Consider the following 20,021-nt stretch of genomic DNA (forward strand, 5'->3'; position numbering starts at 1 on the left):
TGATAAAAATTATTAATATTTTAAGAGACGGGTGTTGTCACACATCCAAAAGGGGCCTGCAATGTCTTGTATGATTTCCTGTTGTTGTTATTTTGGCTTTCTGGTTGTGCCACACGATTCTCATGTTGCAGACAATAAGTTTTCCATTTTTATTAATGCAGTATTTATATTTAATAATAAAAATTAACAAGGTTATTTTGAAGCATTTTTTTTCCTCTTTTTAATGCTGTTCTTAATGATGATACCTTTCAATAAAAGCTTTGAAAAAATTGAGAGCTGTTTTGCACATAACTGTATAAATTACTTTTAGAATGTTTTTGCCTAATGGATCTGAAAAAAAGAATGCCATGTCATTGAAACAAAAACCAGAAGGAGTTTTATTCAGTGTCTCAATTACATCAATTCAACATTAGATAAATCTATTTTAATAGGAAGACGCTGCAGGATTGAGCATACCAAAGGGACTGGAAGATGTTTGATGTTTGCTGCTCATCTAACTACACTGCAGTCCTCGCAGTCCACATCACATCTGGTTTCTTTTTGCTTGTCTTAAGAAACATGTTCTACAGAGCCTTATCTAATATTGCTGCTCAGTCTAATGGCAGGCAGCCTGTGACATGAAAGCTCAACAGCTGCCAGCTCTTTTCAAATGCGGTATTTCTTTTTCGATTTCTTCCTGGGCCCCATCAAACGTGTCTTTATCCGACTGCGACGCCAAAAGGAAAAGCCTGCGCTTGATTAAAGAATCATTTTATTATAATGAACACGGAGACAACCATAACAAACATCTAGAGACCATCAGCACGAGCAGGCCAAAGTTTCACATTGTGACGGACTTAATCGGAGCGTTTATTTCATGTTAAGAGTCCCATTTAAAATAAACACAGCTGATTGCATCGATTAGCCAAATCTCACTGCGGAATCGCATGTCAGGAAAGGATGAGGTTTATAAATTTAATAATAAATTGAATCACGGCCGATTCTCAGCAGACAGGTACAGGTGAACACAAGTCAAGATACATTTCAAAAACCAGATGACTTAACCGCCGTCCTCTAGGGAGAGCGAGGCTATTATATTCATCTTCAATAGCTGTGGGAGGGAAAGGGGAGGTCGGTTTTCTGGCGGGCCGACATAGCCTTCAACTATAAAAATGACTGTGTAAAGAAATTAGACACTAGAAAAATATGTAATCAGCAATTTAGCAATAATGCCCATAAATAAATAATCAGCACCTCCATTAGCCTGACATGTATCCGAGACGCAGTGCGTGACGCGACTACCGGATCGCCGGAGCGCTCGCAGACGGCCAGTCCATTAAAGAGAGCCATCCGTCCTCACGCACTTCCCGCCGCCACTTCAGCAGGAGTGTGTTATTCTGTGAGCCGAGGGGCGGCAGGCCCAGAGCGCTCATTTGTAGCACCACAAGACAGGTCGTAATTACACTCACCCAGCGCAAAGGCGATAGCGAGAGAGTCCCGAACCTGACACATTAACCCTATGAGGAGGTTAACCGTGATGGACATCAGAGAGCTAAAGGGAACTGCTGGGTTTTACATAATTAGAGTCGCAGGATCCCTCAGAAGCCCAAGAGATCAAAACTTTAAGCTGTCGAGTTCACACAACGTGCCGAGTACTTAGTGTTCAGAGAGCGAATTTATCTGGGATTTAGCACGGACCAAAAAAAAAAGAAAAAAGAAAAAAGTTTGAGTCTAAAGCCTTGAGGTGCCAGTGTAATAATTCATCACCTCGATCCAATAACAAAACATCTACTGTAGTGAGAGAGAAGACTCTCCAGATAAGGTGTTATATGTGCACTGGCATGTTTTTGTTTGTTTTGCCTTTATTGTTAAAATGTCAGTTTGACAGGCTTCAAGATGGGTAGAGGAATGTGCTAGTGCTAAGAAAGCTTAGGAGGGAAAACAAAGTAAACATCTTTCCGTGACTTTTTCAGACACAGAGACATTTTTCACGGTGCGACTCCACATGGGAGTGAGTGCATGAGGCAGATTATTTAGCACACAATTAAGAGCTGCTAAAATATGGCAACAGCTCGCCTCCTCGCGCTATCCTGGTATAATTAGATTTTCACCTGCTGTTGAGATACCGGGAAAAAAAAAAGCTTGATTCGTTGGACAAGACAAAGAGGCACCTGACGCGCCGGCTCCGGATCCATCTCGCTCCTCAGCATGCCGGGAGTTTGCAAGGTAAATTGAAAATGCTGCTGAAAGCTCGCCTGGATGAGTTGCACAGTCTGCTTAACACATTGGTATAGGGACAGATGCTACTTTGGAACAATATTGCCATCAACATATTTTTGTTTAAAAAAAACAAGCAGATGAATGTAAACAGCTAATATGCAAACCAACGTGGTTTTGACAAGTGTGGGATGTCTTTATACTAGAGATAGTTTACTCAAAAAAATAATTCTGTCACCAATTACTCAACATCATGTTCTTCCAAACCCATAAGACTTCCATTCCCATTCAAAAAAACTAATAAAGATGTTTAATATTCTCTCTTTGGTCGGCCTAAACTACTACGTTCTTACATCAAAAATTAAGTACAATGTATATGTATAATGTATTGTATTGCAAACACTTTTGCTGCCATTGAGGTGGGTTACAGGTATGTTTAGGGACGGTTTTGGTATTATGGGTAGGTTTAAGGGTGAGTTAAGATGTAAGGTGTGGGACAACTGTGTAATTATAAACATTGTAAATGTACAGAAATTATGTTGACATAATTACATATAGGTGTTTAAAATATAAGTAAAAACATGTATGCACACAAGTGCATTGTACCAAATAAATAATTTAAATGTAAGCACATAGGAGTTAGGGCCACCTAATATAAAGTGGGACCCTCTCTTTTTGTGTCAAAATGTTTCAGTAAGTGCAAAAAACACTGTAGAAATAATTTATGTGTACTCCTTTTTGTACTTTTTGACTCGTAATGTTTTGGTTGCAAGGACCATCAATGGATGGATCTGAAATGATGAGAGTATATTAAAAATATCTTCTAGTGCAAAAGTGTAATGAGGATGAGAAAATGAAGACAGACTTTTCATTTTTTGGTGAACTATCCCTTTAAATCAACAGTTGCTGTGATTTCATCAAGTCGTTGTTTAACATTGTTTCAGTGAATTGCTCATAACTATTAGGGTTACAGCCAAAGAAGCTGAAGCAGCCAAGAGTAATAATCACCGAGCAGAAAAACTACTTTTAATTTACGGCACGATGCCAAGAGGAGGTAATATGTTATTGTCTACTGCAAATTTACGCCGTCGAACGCCGGGATGCCAGAAGACGTGGATTCGCGAGCCAAGAACACAGTCTGGCCTCGTCTTGCTTTAAGTGGATACATATTCTACACCAGTCTCAGTCTTTCCGAGGAACCGTCGGGCTTATTAATCCTCCACACGCTCTTCGGGCTTGTCAAATCCCATTCGAACGCCACAGGAAACAAATGTGTAAACACATCCAACGTAGTGTGAAGGCTGTCAAACTCGATGCCTGCCCTCGCGTAGAGACGTAGGCTAAAAGTGAAATATAAGCCGCATTCGAAGGCGTTTTTTCGATTGCGACGTGCCACGCAGCGTAACCGGCTCTCGCGCCCTTAGAAACATAAGAGCGCATGCAAAAGTGGGCCATTAATGATTAATGGCTGTTTAAATAATCATCTGACGGCAACTGTGGAGAGTGTCCCTGATGAAAACATCAACAGCAGTGCCTCTTGTCAATGCCTAACGATGAGACTAAATGTGGGCAGGGTGTTTGATAGCAACATCAGTCATTCATAAAGGGAAAAGCAGGCCAGAGATGCAGCACGGCAACACGGGCAACGGTCAGCGGCGGACGCAACCTTCTAATTCTACCGCGAAGGAACAAGGATCTTCACTATTTTCAGCCCATTCCTCATGCTATTGTGTAAAATAACTCTAAAGGTCATTAATAAATCTGGGTCAAGCGCCTTAAATGGGAACAGCGGGGTTTGTGAAGTGAGCCGAGGTCCGCTGTGAGTTAGTGTGTGTTGATGGACCTCAGGCCTCAGCCAACCTGACATCTATTATGTAAACATTAGCAGCCGCCCAACGCGAGGGCCGGCTACTCACATGATGTGCGCTATAAACCAAAATCACATAGCGGGCAGGACACTTCCAAACATTGAGCCGAGGTCACATCAGGCGAACGCCATTTTCTAAACAAAGAAGAAAATGAGAAGCTCATTGGAGCATAATGACCTGAGTTTGACGCTAGAACAACTCGTGATCTTGCTGCATTTTAAAGAGCATAAACACATTACATGTCGATTTGATTACAGCCTGTCGCTCCTCCATTGATATTTTCTATTTACAGATTTTTGTGTATATATACACACACCTCTGTAAACATGACAAGAGATGAGCTTTTACACAGATCGGATCCACAGTTCAGAGCTGCAGACACTGTGTGTACATAGAGTCAATTGAGTAAATTGCCTTGCTTAAAAATAACTGTGAGGAATGAAAGAGCCAACTTCATGCCCCACACATTCGTGGTGGGTGGCACAACTCCACCGGCTTCTCTTCTCTCTCAACTACAAAGGTTTCATCAGGACACTCAGGCAATTATCCTTTCAAAGACAAGACAGATCGGCTCATAGAGCATGTAATTATGCAACAAGTCCTCTCCTGTCCTCCCAGCTAGGGTGTTTTGGAACGCAATGAAACGCCTGTAACGTTATCATAACATGCCATGCTACTTTTCAATTAGAAATCATTTGGGGCAAAACACTTGTCTAACACTTTTAATTGGTAATTCATAAAATAATCTTAAAATCATTACCAGTCCCAGACAGAAACTGAAGATTTTTTGGTGTTGATTTCAGTTGGAAGTCTGCGGAAGTGATGTGAATATGGAAATGTGCTTTAAACTAAGAGTATTAGACGCTTATTGGCATCTGAGGGCATAATTAATGAGCCAAAATGTTTAATAAACTAACACACGAGGGGTGGAGGACGTGAAAAACTCTCAATGATTGGCAGGGTAGTCAACACATGGGATAACTGTGAATGTTATGATTTCATTATGGAAGTCCACTAAAGGCAAATAGACTTTAGCCTGGGGATTTTAAACAGGGACACAGGGACTCCCCAAAGGGGCGAGGGAGTGTAGAAAATTAAAAAAATAAATGAGAAAAATGTAATATATAATTTAATAACAATATAATTTAAAAGAAATTTTTTTTCTGTGACGCAAAGCTGAATTTATAAGAAATGATCTACTTGATTATTTCTTACAAAAAGGTAATTTACTTGTGTGCTAAATGTATATCTGATTAAATTAAACAATTAAAAGTAATATTAAATGCGGGAAAAAGCTTTATAACACTGAGAATTTTGTTCCAATTCTGTAGAAATCTGCAAGGTGCAGATACTGTGTAGGTCTGATTATCACATACAGCATGATATTTTTTAGCTCCTCATATTAAAAAGACCTTTACTAAAAGACTAACAAAAGAACCCGACTGCATTCGTTTATTAAATGATCCAATTGGATGATGTCACAGTGCTTCCTCTTTAAAAATATGATCATTTTAACTTACATTATGTAAATGTCACCCTCTATCCCTACAAGAAAATGAGAGTGTAATAACATATCCAACAGCACCGAGGATATTGGTGCTTTTTAAAAAGAGATGGTACATACTAATGTATTTGGCTCCTCGGAGCAGCTGCGGGCCGGGCGGCTCCTAATTACTCCTCTAAAAAAATTCTCCTGAAAGTCAACAGAACATAATCGATGGAGAGGATTATATTAGCGAGGCCTTGGACCTTAGCCAATAAGAAAGGCATGCTGCTCCCTGTCTCATCAGCCGCCAATGATTGAGCGAGCTAATGGAAAGACACACAGCTAAAGTGACACATTTGTGCAATGGGGGGAAAAAAAAGGATCAGTCATTGATCTGCCAAGGCCATGGTAATTAGAGTGGTGGCCAAGGCGAGAGACTGTTTGCCCTTAGAAACAGCAGACAAGCAGCTCTGGTATACATCACCCTTGAGACCAGAGAGAGAGAGAGAGAGAAAGAGAGAGAGAGAGAGAGAGAGAGAGAGAGAGAGAGAGAGAGAGAGAGCGCTCGTGTCAGATAGCAAATCAGCCCTCGTCACCTTCCAGTGCAGCATCACAAGAGGAAGCTGAAGAAGAGGAGGAACTGGGGAGGTCAATGGAAAACAAATGATTAATACAGTCTTTCTGTGATATCAATTATTCATCACACAAGGTTAAGCTACCAGGGTCAGAATGGCTTTTAATGGTACAGCTTATGCACACATGTGAAGTTAAATGCACACATTAGCTAACATAATTGCATAACTGCATTTTATATTTATAAAGTAGATGTGTAAAGAAACATGGACAGCCAAGAGGGTCAAATATAACACACACGCAGAGTCACTTATCATCCTAAAAGGGCTTATTTTACATTATACAACAGTTCTTTCCAGTTCTCGAATCTGATTGGCTGAGAGGAGCATGATATTCTAGCATTAATTATTATTATTATTAATTATTCTTAGCATGAGTGTTTCTTACAGCCAGTGTCATGTTACATGCACAAATCCAATATCATTTTAGAAATAGTACTTTTTGTGGCATGGAATGTAGTTTAAGAGTGAAAATTTACTTGTTTAGAATTCAAAAATGCTGTTTGTTGCTAAAGACAATGTCTAAAAAAAAAGTTTATTGCTCATTATGCAAAAACATCTGGCCACAAAAAGCAACGACCGACCAGTCCGACACAAGTATTCCAGAGACATGTAATAAGAATGATTATTGCTCAGATAAACACAATTAGAATTTTCTACATCAAAGAGCCTATGATACAGCAAACTAACTTCAAATAAGGCTAGTATACTGTGCACGTACTGAATCGGGACTGTGCTTTTAATAAAAATGTTTGTTTCCTACTTTTAAAAAATATATAGTTTTCCCTTCATCGGGCTCATAATGATTTAAGTCCTCTGTTGGAATATCTGAAGGCAACCAAGGCCAGTGTTTATTCCCCACAATCAGAGAGCATTAGAATGGAAAATATTTTACACAGGAGGAAAACAAACATCTTGGTGGAGATCCAGGCTTTAAAGACCTAGATTCTTTAGAGTCTATACACTTACCCTTACTGAATACTAACAATTATTCTTCTAGTTTAACTGTGGCATTTGTAATTATGAAACAAACTAAATTACATAATACCCTGGATTGTCCCCTCATGCACACACAGTTTCTACAAAAAACTAATTATTATGAATAATAAGGGTAGCCAAAACAAATTTAGAAACTAGAACTCCCAAAGTTATAATAAAAAATGAAGTACATTTCCTCATTACCATAAGATATTTAGTATGAATCTACAATATATAAGCCACTGTCTCACAGTTATTGCAAGAGCAGCAATTCTTTTCTTTTCTTTTTTTTTCCTGCAGCTGTTGAGACGTCTTACTTCCTCCATAGCTCCTTATCAACTCAGAAGGGCTGCCCAGGTTTTGTGGCCAAATATACAGTGCCCCATGCAGAAACATTTCCCATGTTGTTGAGAAGCTCATTTAGCATAGAAAAGAACAGAAGGAAAAATGAAGGGAAAAAATTTGATATGATTAAGTTAGCTTATTTTGCTTGAGTGGACACAAAAATTTATAAATGCGTGAAAAATCCTGTGCTCAAGGGCCTCTTATATGCCAGGAAATATGAAACAGCTTGTAGTTGTAGCATATAGGCGTGTGATATGATGGAAGCTGGTATAAGAAGCCCTTCTGCATGACTTTAAGGCTTGATGCCACAACGCCACATGGACTGATAAATATGCTGTCTGTTTTAGGCTCTGCTTGTTTGGTTGGGGGGAGTTTAGGCTGAAATAAGCTCATCCGTACTGCACATTACATACAGAGAGAGAGAGAGAGAGAGAGAGAGGGGAAGAGAGAGAGAGAGAGAGAGAGAGAGAGAGAGAGAGAGAGAGAGAAAGAGAAGGGACCTATGGAGTCACTCTGTCTGTAATTGCATGGCTAAATGCTCCCCGCGCTTCCTGCCCCCCCCTCGGCGGCATCTCCCTGCCCGCACCAAGAAACTGCAATTGGCATAAGCCACTTAAGGCAATCTGTGCTGAGCGAACTACAAAACCCTGAGAGGGCTTAAATTTACTGAAGCCTTGAGAGACGTGAAGGAGGGAGAGGAAAAACGGTGGTGCTCCTTATTTAGCAACTGACAATCCAATTCTACAGCTGTGAAATTTAACTTCCATCTATTGCATTTTAATCCCTTGGAAGCATATCACAAAACGTAATGAAACAATTTATTGATTTCTTCATTTGAATCAGTGAATGGGTGTTCAAATGACTGCGCTGGGAATAACGTCTCATGAGTTATACTTGAAGCACTTCGCTCGTGTTTCAAACCTACTAGAATTGTTATCTGTTATTAATTAAATAATCATAATGAACAACACTAATTCAAGCAGTTATCTTACAAAAGCTATTTTTACAGTATTATTAGCAGTGGGACATCTACAGAAAATTCTTATTTTATATATTCTATTATTCATATTAATATTCATATATTAATACTACATATTCTAAATATTACTTTAATATTACAGGTTAATATAATTAGAATTTGTATATATTTAATATTTATGTATTTATAATATAGTACAGTACATTATTATTATTATTATTATTTATGAACATCGCTCCTAAAAGATGACACATAATTTGATGAAAGATCACAAGGACAAACCTTTTACTTGAAATAATTGATAAATCATTTACAATAAACCTGAAGAAGTGCATTAATAAAGTGAACATTGTCAATTTGGTTCCATGTTGACTTTAATGTCTTGCAATCAGGATGTGATCTGATTGCTGCTTTTAACTAATTTCTGACCACTTTAAGGTATGATTACAGAAAACATAATAGAGCGGCTGCCGACAGCCACACAGAGACATTGTCTTCATAATCATAATCAATAAAAGCGAGGCAAATAGAGAGCACCCCTAAGGACTGGTTACCGGACACAGGATTGATTATCGTTGAGGAAGTCAGGTGTACGCTGACAGGAAGCATGTCTTAATGAAGGAAAAACTCTCTGCCACTGTGTGCATTATTTAGTCCTATAATAAAGCACTCAATGAAACTTCAAAGCAACCAATTCATTTTTAGCTTCGCTGGGAGACCGAAAAGGAGAGAGTGATTACGGGGCTCACTGAGAGAGACAGATGGATGGAAGGAGGGAGGGAGGTTAGGACAGAGAGAAATAAGGACGAACAGCAGAGGAAAGTGAGATGGAAGCTAAGGAAAACCGGGGGTAAAAGAGGACAGGCTGAAGTCAAAATCGGGTACATGCTGAGATGTAAATGAAAGATGAATAGAGGGAAAGAGCAAGAAAATGTGGAAAAATAAAGAAGATAGAAATTAACACTGAAACTTACAGGGACAGTTCAATCAAAATTCTGCCATTATTTATTCACTCTCATGCCGTTCTAAAGACTTTATGGCTTTTCTTACGTGGAACACAAAATCAGCCATTTTTCCATATAAATAACAGTAAATGAGAACGGGAGGCTGTCAAGATACAAATATCCAGAAGCCTATATTCTATTTTAACAGACCTACATTTAAAAATGTAACTTTCTGAAAGGACTTGACATATGCAGTACATATTTGCAGTATATATTAGAAAATAATATTCTTATTGAGCAAGTAAGCATTATTTTATCAAAAGTGGCAGGATGTTTACATTTCTACAAAATATTATAATATATTTCTATGTATGCATACATGTGTGTGAACATAAATTGAATATCAAAATGTACACACAGTATCTACACATTACATTAATATGTAACATTTAATATAAATAAAATATTCTGTGTGTTCCACTTGAAAGAAAGAATGCGTTAAGGCTGACAAAACAACTTGGAAGAACATACCGATTATATTTCGCATTCTTGGACTGTTTTGTAACCATGCCAGCCTCCCATCCGAATAACAATCACCCAGAGGATATTAGAAATGTCTTCATAATAAAGAGGACACTTAGTGCCACAGCTCTGACAGAGCCACCTGACTCTGTGCATTAAACTGCAGCCCTCAGCCAGCTGTCAGCAGGAGTGAGAATAAAAAAAAATAAAAATTCCTGGCTGGAAAAAGGAGAAAAAAAAAAAAAAAAAAAAAAAAAGTCTCGTCCTCTTCTGGCCCAGTAATGACTTTCAATGGGAATAAGAACACTTAAAAGAGGAATATTTCCTCTTGATTTTAACGTGCAGTCATTCTGAAGCAGGCGGTGAGTTTTCTGGAGTGATAAGGGCTTAGCCAATGTAATCCTCACAGGCACTTGGCCTTATCTCTCCTGCGAGGAAAAGGGAAACTTTCTGCCTTTTTCAAAAGGCAACAGTGGTCCAACGAGAGGCTTCAACTGTATGGTTTTCTTCCTGCAGCTCGACAGAAAGACTTACAATAAAATCCACTCTCACAATGTCCAAACGCACTCGGAAAAATGAACGCATCCTACAGTAAACAAAAAATTGCCAACGCATTGCATTGACTTTATGACATATTAATATGAAATGGCGCAATGTTACATCTCCATTACAGCTTCAGAGGGACAATGAGGGCAGTGTTACACCGGCGCACAAGAAACTTGACAGCGTGTTGATAAGGATCGATCAATCACCACCAATTCATCACGTCTGCTCGAGAAACTGTGAGGAACGGAGCGGCCGACAAGTCCTCCGAGTTGACAGACAGCTCCTCGACAATCCTTTATGTGGGGCAGCGGCTTCGCTCGGCTGACCTTTGGCATTAAATATTGAAACAAGTGCAGTGAACAAGGGAGGATATGGCTTACAGCTACACCCTTCAAAGTGACGCCACTACATGTGAAACAGAGCCGAGAGGAGAGCGATTCGTCTGTCAACAGTCACATCAGAAGGGCCTGTTACATGTCGAGCATCACTCCTCGACAAGCGCGTGTCACTCTGCCCTCACGGCACAAACATCTCTGTGTTCTCTATTCCATTGTGCCACTAACAGGGAAATACGTTGCGTAACGCCATCGCGCTACCCAAATGATGTGCAAATCATATTTGTTCAAGGCTCCCCGTCTATGGCAAAAAAGATCACATGGATCTGCTCTCCAACGCAGAAGAGGAAAAGCGGAAGAGGAAAAGACAGAGATATGGCACAGGAGAAATAAGTGAAACGTCACAAACATGTCATGGTCTGTATGCTTTTAGAAGTGATAAACTATCTTGGTAACACTGTATTTTAGGGTCTCTTAACTATTAAAATGCACGTTACTAGAATATTAGCCATTTATTAGCAGATATTAATGCGTAATTTTGCATTACCTTATTGTATATATACCTTTCTAACTATAAATAAGCAGGAAATTCTAGATCAAATTTCTATATCACGTTGAAGCATTATACTCATTTTTATTTAGGTGTTGGCAGATTCCCCATCTGATCGTTCCAAGCATGCCATTTAAATAATAGAGAATCTGTTTATACATATCTATTATTGTACGTGCATGAATGGTTACGTGCCAAGCTTTTTAGGTTGTGTAGTGTAAACCGATCGTCTTTAAAACGCAGCACTAATAGCAGTGTAAACGAGGATCGGTTTCAGTCTAAAACACGTTTAAAATGAAAACGCACTAGTGTAAACGGAAAACAGCGCTACTGCAAACAGGATGAAGCATACTAACGTTACATGGAACTAAATGAGCAGAGTGGACATTCATAGAGCAGAATATTGAACTGAGCATTATAAGACGCAACTATGACGCCTGAGGGAAAGTAAAACCTGAACACTGCAGGGCGGCGTGGCATATACTTTTCGCCGGCCAAAAATTAAGTGCATCCTTAGTAAATGGACAAAATTATTCTTCGAGGCACATAATTGGCCTCAATGTTTTTTTTTTTGTAATCGAGTTACTCGAATTAGAAGGAATCGTGCCAGTCCTATTCTGAGCTTAAAAGTTTAAGCCAATTCATTAAACCAGGCGGTTTGAACGGATTCATAGAAATCTGGCGAACTACCTCTAACACCGTTTTACTACTGAAATTGAAATCAAAGATGCTATTTAAACGTCTTAACACTCTCCTAATATAAAACTAGTCTAATGACATGCTGTTTAGACAACTTAATGACCAAATAAAAAGCTCATTAAATTCACTGCGGTATTCACAATGTTGCTTAAATTTCAAATTGCCAACAAAATCAATGCAAATATATTGTGGATATTCCAAAAATCTAATCAAATAGCAGATACAGCACAAACAAATAACGCTAACAATGTGAAATAAATAACAGCTTATCAAGTCACGTCATTGCCATTAAATACAACAATGCGCAGAAAACTAATTTCTTTAATGAGAAAATCTCCATGCGTAATCTACTTTAATTCCATGTTGCACACTGTATGAAACATTTCACAAGACACTGGATCATCATACCATAGTGCTAGTATTATTTCACACCAAACAAAGGTGATTTGTGAAACACACACCACACACAGATCCCCTCATGAATAGAGTCTCTCCGTAAAGTCCCTCAACAGCTTGAATTGTAGTTTGTTTGTATACACTGATCCTCATGGTAATGTCCCCGCAGATTAAAGATCTGAAAACATGTCTCCCTTGGGTCTAGTTCATATTACTCTCCGGTAGCTACATTTTCTTGTCAAAATTGTGTCAGTGCTTCTGGTGTACACACAAACAAATGATACCACCTGTGCTGCTTATAGGAAACCGATCTCAGAGCAAAATCCTTTTTAAAAGGTCTCTGGCAGACAGGGAGAGCTGGTGAAAACAGGGCTCCTCTCTCTCCGTCACATTATCTCCCTCTCTCAACACTGAAGGGTTCATCAAAGACGTGTCATACTGATTTCAGAGCCACTGATCAGCGTGCGATTCCTTCCTCTAATCTAATTGTGCCACAAAATGGAAATCATCAGAGCCAATTTAACAGCCCCGACTCGTAGTACAAGCACATACATCCGCTTCCCCCTTCATTCATCTGCACAAGTACATCTGCCTGGTTTAGACTCCTCCACTCAAAGGGTTACTAATTGGAGCCTGAATCCCATGATGGCTATGCTTTTTACCAAGAAAAAGAGGGGGAGGGCAGGAGAGGGACAAATTGGTGGGGATGAGACGCACATGAAAAACCCTTCCTGCTTTTCTTAAATGAAGGCCTCACATTGGCCCTCGCAGGAGTAGTACACATCTGTCCAGCGAGAGACATGAGTGGGGATCCTCGTCACTGCTAGTGAGAGGGGTCCTAACTCATTTTAAAAGCAGCAGGCATTTACACTCATAGCACAGCAACAGGTGAGTCATTCCCACAATATGGTGACAATCACATGAAAAATGTCAAACAGTCAAAAAATGCCACATAAAATAGCATTATTCAACAGCCAAAAATGCATTAAATTATGTGAAAGTTATTATAATCTCTATGTAGTCTATATTGCTGCATTTTTGTCAGATCAACTGCCTTAATGTTATTATTTGATTTAATATACAATTAATTTTTTTATTTAAACATTACATTAAAAATAATTAAATTGTATTAATTGCATCTTATATTTAATATTTTTTAGAATTTTTATTTAGTTTAATTTAATTTAAATTAATTTCCCATTTTGGAAATTAAAAATGAAATTTTATTTCACAAATACTATTGATGTTAGAAAAACTTATTAAAATTAATAAGAAAAAAAATGGAGAGAGTACTTTTAAGGTTAAGGTTAATAAAAATTAGTTATTGAATAAATCAAATAATATACCTATAAAATAATAAAAGTAATACATATTTTTTAAATGTCAAAAAAAGTTTTAAATGATCAATTTATGTCTGATGAATGTATGCTGTTTAGAGAGGATGTCATTTCTTTTTAAAAAATATACAGATTTTTTTTTAAATATTGTACTTGAATGTTTACCATCTACTTTTAAAGGTAAAAAGTATATCGAATTCAAAGCAACATATTTTGCAAAATATTTTTGGAGAATGACCCCAGTGTTTAGAACTCACATTGACCGAATGTACACTAACATCTGGTTTTCGAATGATCTACAGTAAAACGCATCGAACCTACGGCGGCCTGAACAAAACTTCTTGCAACTCGAACAAGCATCGTTTTCGAAAGGCAAACACGGTAAGCTGTTGACCACATCCTGGCTGACACAGTGTGCAAAGTCGTGTAGGTTTAGCTGCGAGCAGGACAGCGCAAGGCTGGGCGGTGTTTATTACTGTGCTAACATGGTTTGTGGTTTCGAAACATGCGAAATAATGTGTTAGAAAGCCTGCAGTTGCCACGGTATTATTAGGCCTCTGCAATGCAGAGCATGTGCATGTTACATTAAGGTTAGCGTGAGATCAAGAGGGGTTTAATAAGCTGTAGCATCTGTGATTTGCCATGAAATTGAATACATTTATAAAAGGTAATGCTGAAGTAGAAATTGCTGCTGATTAATTGGAACGCTGTGATATGTGAATACAAATGGAATCAAAAGTAATTTCCTGCGTTATTTATCAGTCAATAATGTCAGGCGCGCAGTCGGCTCATTAACCGAGTATGACATGATGGGGAGGAAAGAAAACTCCCTCGTTCCACTCCGCCATGAATCCAAACAAACAGGCCATTTATTACAGGGGCAGAAATTGATTGTTTTTCGAGAGAAGCTCACTGCATCAATCCAGTAGTGATATTTTCCGAGGGAGAGAAAGGAGCTGTCTCCCGCCGCTATTCCCTAGCGCTCTGTGTCGCGGCTAAGCTGCTTAATCATGATAACCCACAGTAAATGTTTTTGCTTTTCCAGACACATTATCTACTTTACAGATGAGAAATCTGGTTTCATGGATTAAGAGCGATGCCATAACAGGAAATACTTGTGGGGTTAACCTTGCCTGATGGCTTCAAAGCCAGCCTGTTAATTCAAACTACTTCCTGAGCCCAAAAGATAAGACCCACACAGTAGAGAAGACAGGACTACTGAATGTGAGTGAGTGTGTGTGTGTGTGTGTGTGTGTGTGTGTGTGTGTGTGTGTGTGTGTGCACGCAAGTGTAGGAAAAACTGTAAGGGGTGGGGGGGGTTTGCTCAAGTGATTACGGGTGAAAACTATTACTTTCTTGACTTATTTGGGTGGCTTTCAAAACTCAAAGTGCAAATGTGGAAGGAAAATAATATGTAGTATTAAAAGAGATGCAAAGATGCATTATACTGACAAAAAGCAAGGACATTTTTAACGTTATAGATTATTTTTACTTCATGAATGCTGTTCTTTTGAATATTCTATTTATCAAAAATAAAAGCATGAAGCAGTTCTCAACAGCTGAACTGGACGCATCAATGGTTTTTAACACTGATGATAATAAAAATTGTTTCTGAAGGATCATGTGACCCAGAAGACTGAAGTAATGATACTGAAAACTCAGCTTTGCAATTACAGGAATAAAGTATATTAACATATAACCATATGAAAAACTTTGGTGCGTATAATACACTTAAAAACATCAGAAAATGTATCATTCTCACACCAGCATTTTCAACGTTAGTGTTTATTATGTGCACTCCATTTAAAAGCTTGCCTTTTGTGACATTTCAGAAATTCGTTGCGTCATACTGTAATTTCTTATAAAAATGACTTGTTAAAAGCACTGCTAATTAACTCAAGCTGATCTGAGAATTCTACGCCATTTAAAGCTCTTTTATTGACAACACATTCGTGTTTTTCGCCTTGAATCAGATCCATTTCAAACGTACTGATATTAAAAAATAAAATCAAAAAAAAAAAAAAGGAAGGAAAAAGAAGAAAAGACTTCTTTCTGAGAAAGATCCCAGGGCAGAAATGCCCCCGCATCATATCCTGATGTGCGTATACCCACCAGCTGCGCTGCTTCAAACTCATATTGAAGCGTATCGCGGAGCCCGCAGCCTTGATCCAGCTCTGTTCTCATTAATGGAGCTGTTTGAATATTCATGCAGCGGAGCGCTGGAAACTCCAGAGCCAGCCACAGCACCCAAAACTGTAGGGAATTCAGCACTTACCATTAACAGGCCTAATAAAAGCACCACGCCTCCGCAATTGTTATGGGTAATTCTAAGCGCTCATTAGTATTTCTGTGTGAAATGTAGGAAAGTGCTAATTTATTAATAGAATTTAATTTCTATACAATAAACGTGTATAGTCACAGAATTAAACAGACCTATGAATACACTGGGGAACAATATGCTTAACTAAGAGAAGATTCCTATGTAAGGTTATTTCTAAAATATGTGATTTAACTCAATAGCAGTTATGAATGATGATCTGTTGCATCCCTTAATGGACAGGGCCGACATCTGAGACGCTAAGAGTCAAGACGCTGAATCTTGTTCTTGCAGATTTACTTATTCACCCACTTCCTCATTTCATCCCATTTTTGCTCTTCCTGTTGGGTGACTCACATCTTCCAGCAAACCACAGATGATGAGCCCATCACAGAGCACTCCACAACGTCACCTCGTTATGTCACAGGCTAATAGCTCTTTTAATAGTTTCTTGTCAGTGGCTCCATAAATAGGCACAAGATGGTCTATAATGCTAGAAGGTCCTGTTCTGGGGTGAATACTGTTGCAGTTGCTATTAGAACATATGGGAGTTTCATCAACTATGGACATTTTGACCTTTAGGAAATAAAGAGCACTTATTCTCTCTCTAGTTTAATTTTCCTACTAACAAAAATTCTGTCATTGCTGTACTGTAAATTCCTCCAACATCTCGTATCATGTATTATGTTCAATAGCATTTTGTATTGGAAATATCATTTTAAACATTTTTGGAATCAAATATCTAAAATATCTACTTACTGTAGCTACAATTAGCTGAGAGTTAAATAATATTTTACACTACTGATAAAATTACAGCTCAACTAGAAGTTCACAGGTGATATTTACCTAGACCTACATCACATCTCATCCTTTGCAGACAATTGTACCTTTTTAAAAAACAATAATTAAAAAATATATTGAATAATGTTAATGTAGTTAATGTAAATGAAGGTGAAACATTTCCAATGTTTTAAATGTCACCTTCACACAATAACAAAAGAAAATGAATGTGATTAAAGTTGAAGAAACTCAAATACAGGCAGATTTAATCCTCCGCTTTTTGTTTTAAATGTTTAACCGACAGACAAGAGCATATAAATAAAGGTCAAAGGACCGATACATGTATTTGATACTCACTGCTCTGCTTCGGCATAATCCTAAACGTGTCCTAAACATGACCACAGGATTCAGCCAGGAGGCCTAATGGATGGAGCATGTCTTGTTTATAGGATGGAGGGTGTGTGTGGGAGTACAGCTGCATTGCTGCTGCCTCTTTCAGCTGGTGCCCTGGAGGCTGTGTGATGGGCCTCAGCCAGGTGTGCCAGGTTACGGCCAAAAAACAGCTTGAATTGAAAACAGTATACAAATAAATCAGAAACCGCTTGTTAACATCATAGTCCAGAGGAAAGCAAACTGAAAAAAAAATTATAACTCAGGGCTAAGACATTTCATGTTTCAACGAGCATGTCTCACAAAAACATTTTATAGGACCAGAAAAAAAAAACGTATAAAGCCAAAGACAACAAAAGGTAAAAGGATATTCAGGTGTTCGGTATACGTGCCAACCACGCTCACCCACACCAGTTCACTTCACACCAGCGCTGACTTTCAGAAAAAAAAAAAAAAAAAGGAAAAAAAAACCTCTGGTGTACAAGAAAGAAAAATAACCTACAACCTCTTTTGCTCTTTGGAAAAGTCTCAGTGCTTAAACTAGATGCAAGCTGGTCCACATTGGGGCTGTAGATAAACATGGAAGAAGGGATTTACGTAAACGTGCACATCATTACCCATCAACAATTTCAGGTGATGTAAAACGAGCAATCGCTCAGAGAGAAGTGCGAATCCCTCCTTCCCCAAACCCCCGTTCTTGACATCTGCTCCATGCCCAAACATCTGCACAGTGTTACTCGAACTCTTCTCACACACATAGCTGGGATCCGCCAACCCAACCGCCGCTGCTAATAAACGACGAGGTGAATTGTGGCTTTGAAGGAAACTTCATCTTTTCTCTTTGGGGCCCCGAAAGTGCTCATAAATCTTCAGAAAAGACAGTATTAAGCATACCACAGACTGCACCTTTAGCCGTACAAACACGGGTGAAGAGGAGTTCAGGCTGATACTCTCAGGTAGCCCTTCGTTGGGCACCAAGTCTCCAGAGGGAAAAAAAAATTCTAAACAAACTCCAGAACGAGGTCAATAGAACGAAATATATTCAATGTCATTTAGCGTTTGAATCATTCACCATGTTTCCAAAGGCCTGCCTCATTCAGCTAGATCTCAGCATGTACTTGATACAGTATTTAACACTCTGTGATATTTTATTGATCCTGTCATATCGGAGAACTCATCCCCTTCTCATACCCGGATCTGGGTAGTAATGCGTGGGTCTCAATGCTCAACGCATTAAAAAACAATCAGCTGCAACTCGGGTGTCTCCTCACTTCATCTACTCGTGGCAATTTCACGGCCGCGGCACATGAATGTTTCAGCTGGAGTGTCTGGTAGAGCAGCGATCCCGTGTCTGAGGTGGCGTGAAGGAGGGGTTTCTTGGAGCTGGGTAACTAACCCTTAACAAGAGGCCTGGAGACCTCCAGCGGTATCCACTTATCATCTCTAAATATTAGCCTGACCTCTCAGCCGGTCGCTTCCTCCCCCGGGGCAGGCAGGAAGAGGGGTTTCCATTGGCTGTGGAGAGCACTCCGTCGGATCAAACGTTCATCTAACACACAACTCCACGAGGCTTTGATCGTTTCGAGTCCTATTCAGTGACAGGAAAGGATTGTGTTTGAAGGAGGTTTACGGCAATGAGCGTGAGAGTGTGTGTACACTTTAGAGGCATCGACTGTGCTCGAGTGCCGTTCCTCTGAGTGTGTGCATTTACTGGAACTTTTGGAGAGCACTTGCTTTTTCTGAAAATGTCCTCGCGAATGCGCTGAAACCTGCTGGCCTCACCTGTGAAAAATATTCATGACGGGGTCAATTATGGAGCTCATTTAAAAGTTAAAAAAATCTGGTAAAATCATAACTGGCCTAATTGGAGGACAACATTTTTTTGGTGATTGGATCATTCAAGCCACACTGAGGCATTTGGTCAGTAAAACTTTGTTTTAATCTACTGAAATAAGGCTGTATTTGTTTGATAGAAAATACAGTAAAATCTCACAGTAATACTGGGAAATATGATCAAACTTAATTATTGACTATTTTAATATATATAATACATTAATAACGTATTTGAATATATAATACATACAATATTGATATTACAAATAAGTTGTAATAATATTGATAATACAAATTACGAAAAAGAAGAGTGCCGTTTAGCCAAATATTCACATCATTAGAAAAGAAGCCTGTTTGAGACATGTAATAAGATTTGAGTTTGAATCAGCCTTATGCCGAACTCATTCTACTCCCATTCTTTTTCCTTTCCTCATCACATATCTGCCACTGTTTGAAATAAGTAGGCTATTAATAGCATCTAATTATTACTATCACTTAATGCTACTTTTTTCCTAACATGGTGTAAAGAGAATTTATGGCTATTTATAGCTGAATGCAAATAACTACTGCCTTCAAAATAAGTCCACATCAGAGCAATTTTGCGTCTATGAGTAACATTTGCTTTGTGAATGAAGCCGCACTGTGAATGAATCTGCTGAGAATGATTCAATTACATTAATGAAACTGCTTGCTTGATTCTTGAATGAATCAGTCCTTTCGAACGAATCAAATGATTCCATGACTCTTTCATTAAGACAGTGATTTGTCACCACCTACTGCCGAATTTAGTTTCATATTTAAAATCATAAGTTCCTCTGCTACTTTTTTCTTTCCATGTTTAAAATGTTGTACTGAAAGTATTAATTCTTTAGCATTATTTTTGGATGT

At 38.6% G+C, this 20,021-nt stretch overlaps 1 protein-coding gene across 2 annotated transcripts in view; it reads right to left on the bottom strand.

Moving 5' to 3' along the window:
• Positions 1–20,021, bottom strand: part of adka (adenosine kinase a) — a 130,127-nt gene that overhangs the window by 39,206 nt on the left and 70,900 nt on the right. The window lies entirely within an intron of this gene.

The sequence above is a fragment of the Puntigrus tetrazona genome, chromosome 13 (genome assembly GCF_018831695.1).
Source record: "Puntigrus tetrazona isolate hp1 chromosome 13, ASM1883169v1, whole genome shotgun sequence".
In the NCBI taxonomy this organism is placed as follows: Eukaryota; Metazoa; Chordata; class Actinopteri; order Cypriniformes; family Cyprinidae; genus Puntigrus; species Puntigrus tetrazona.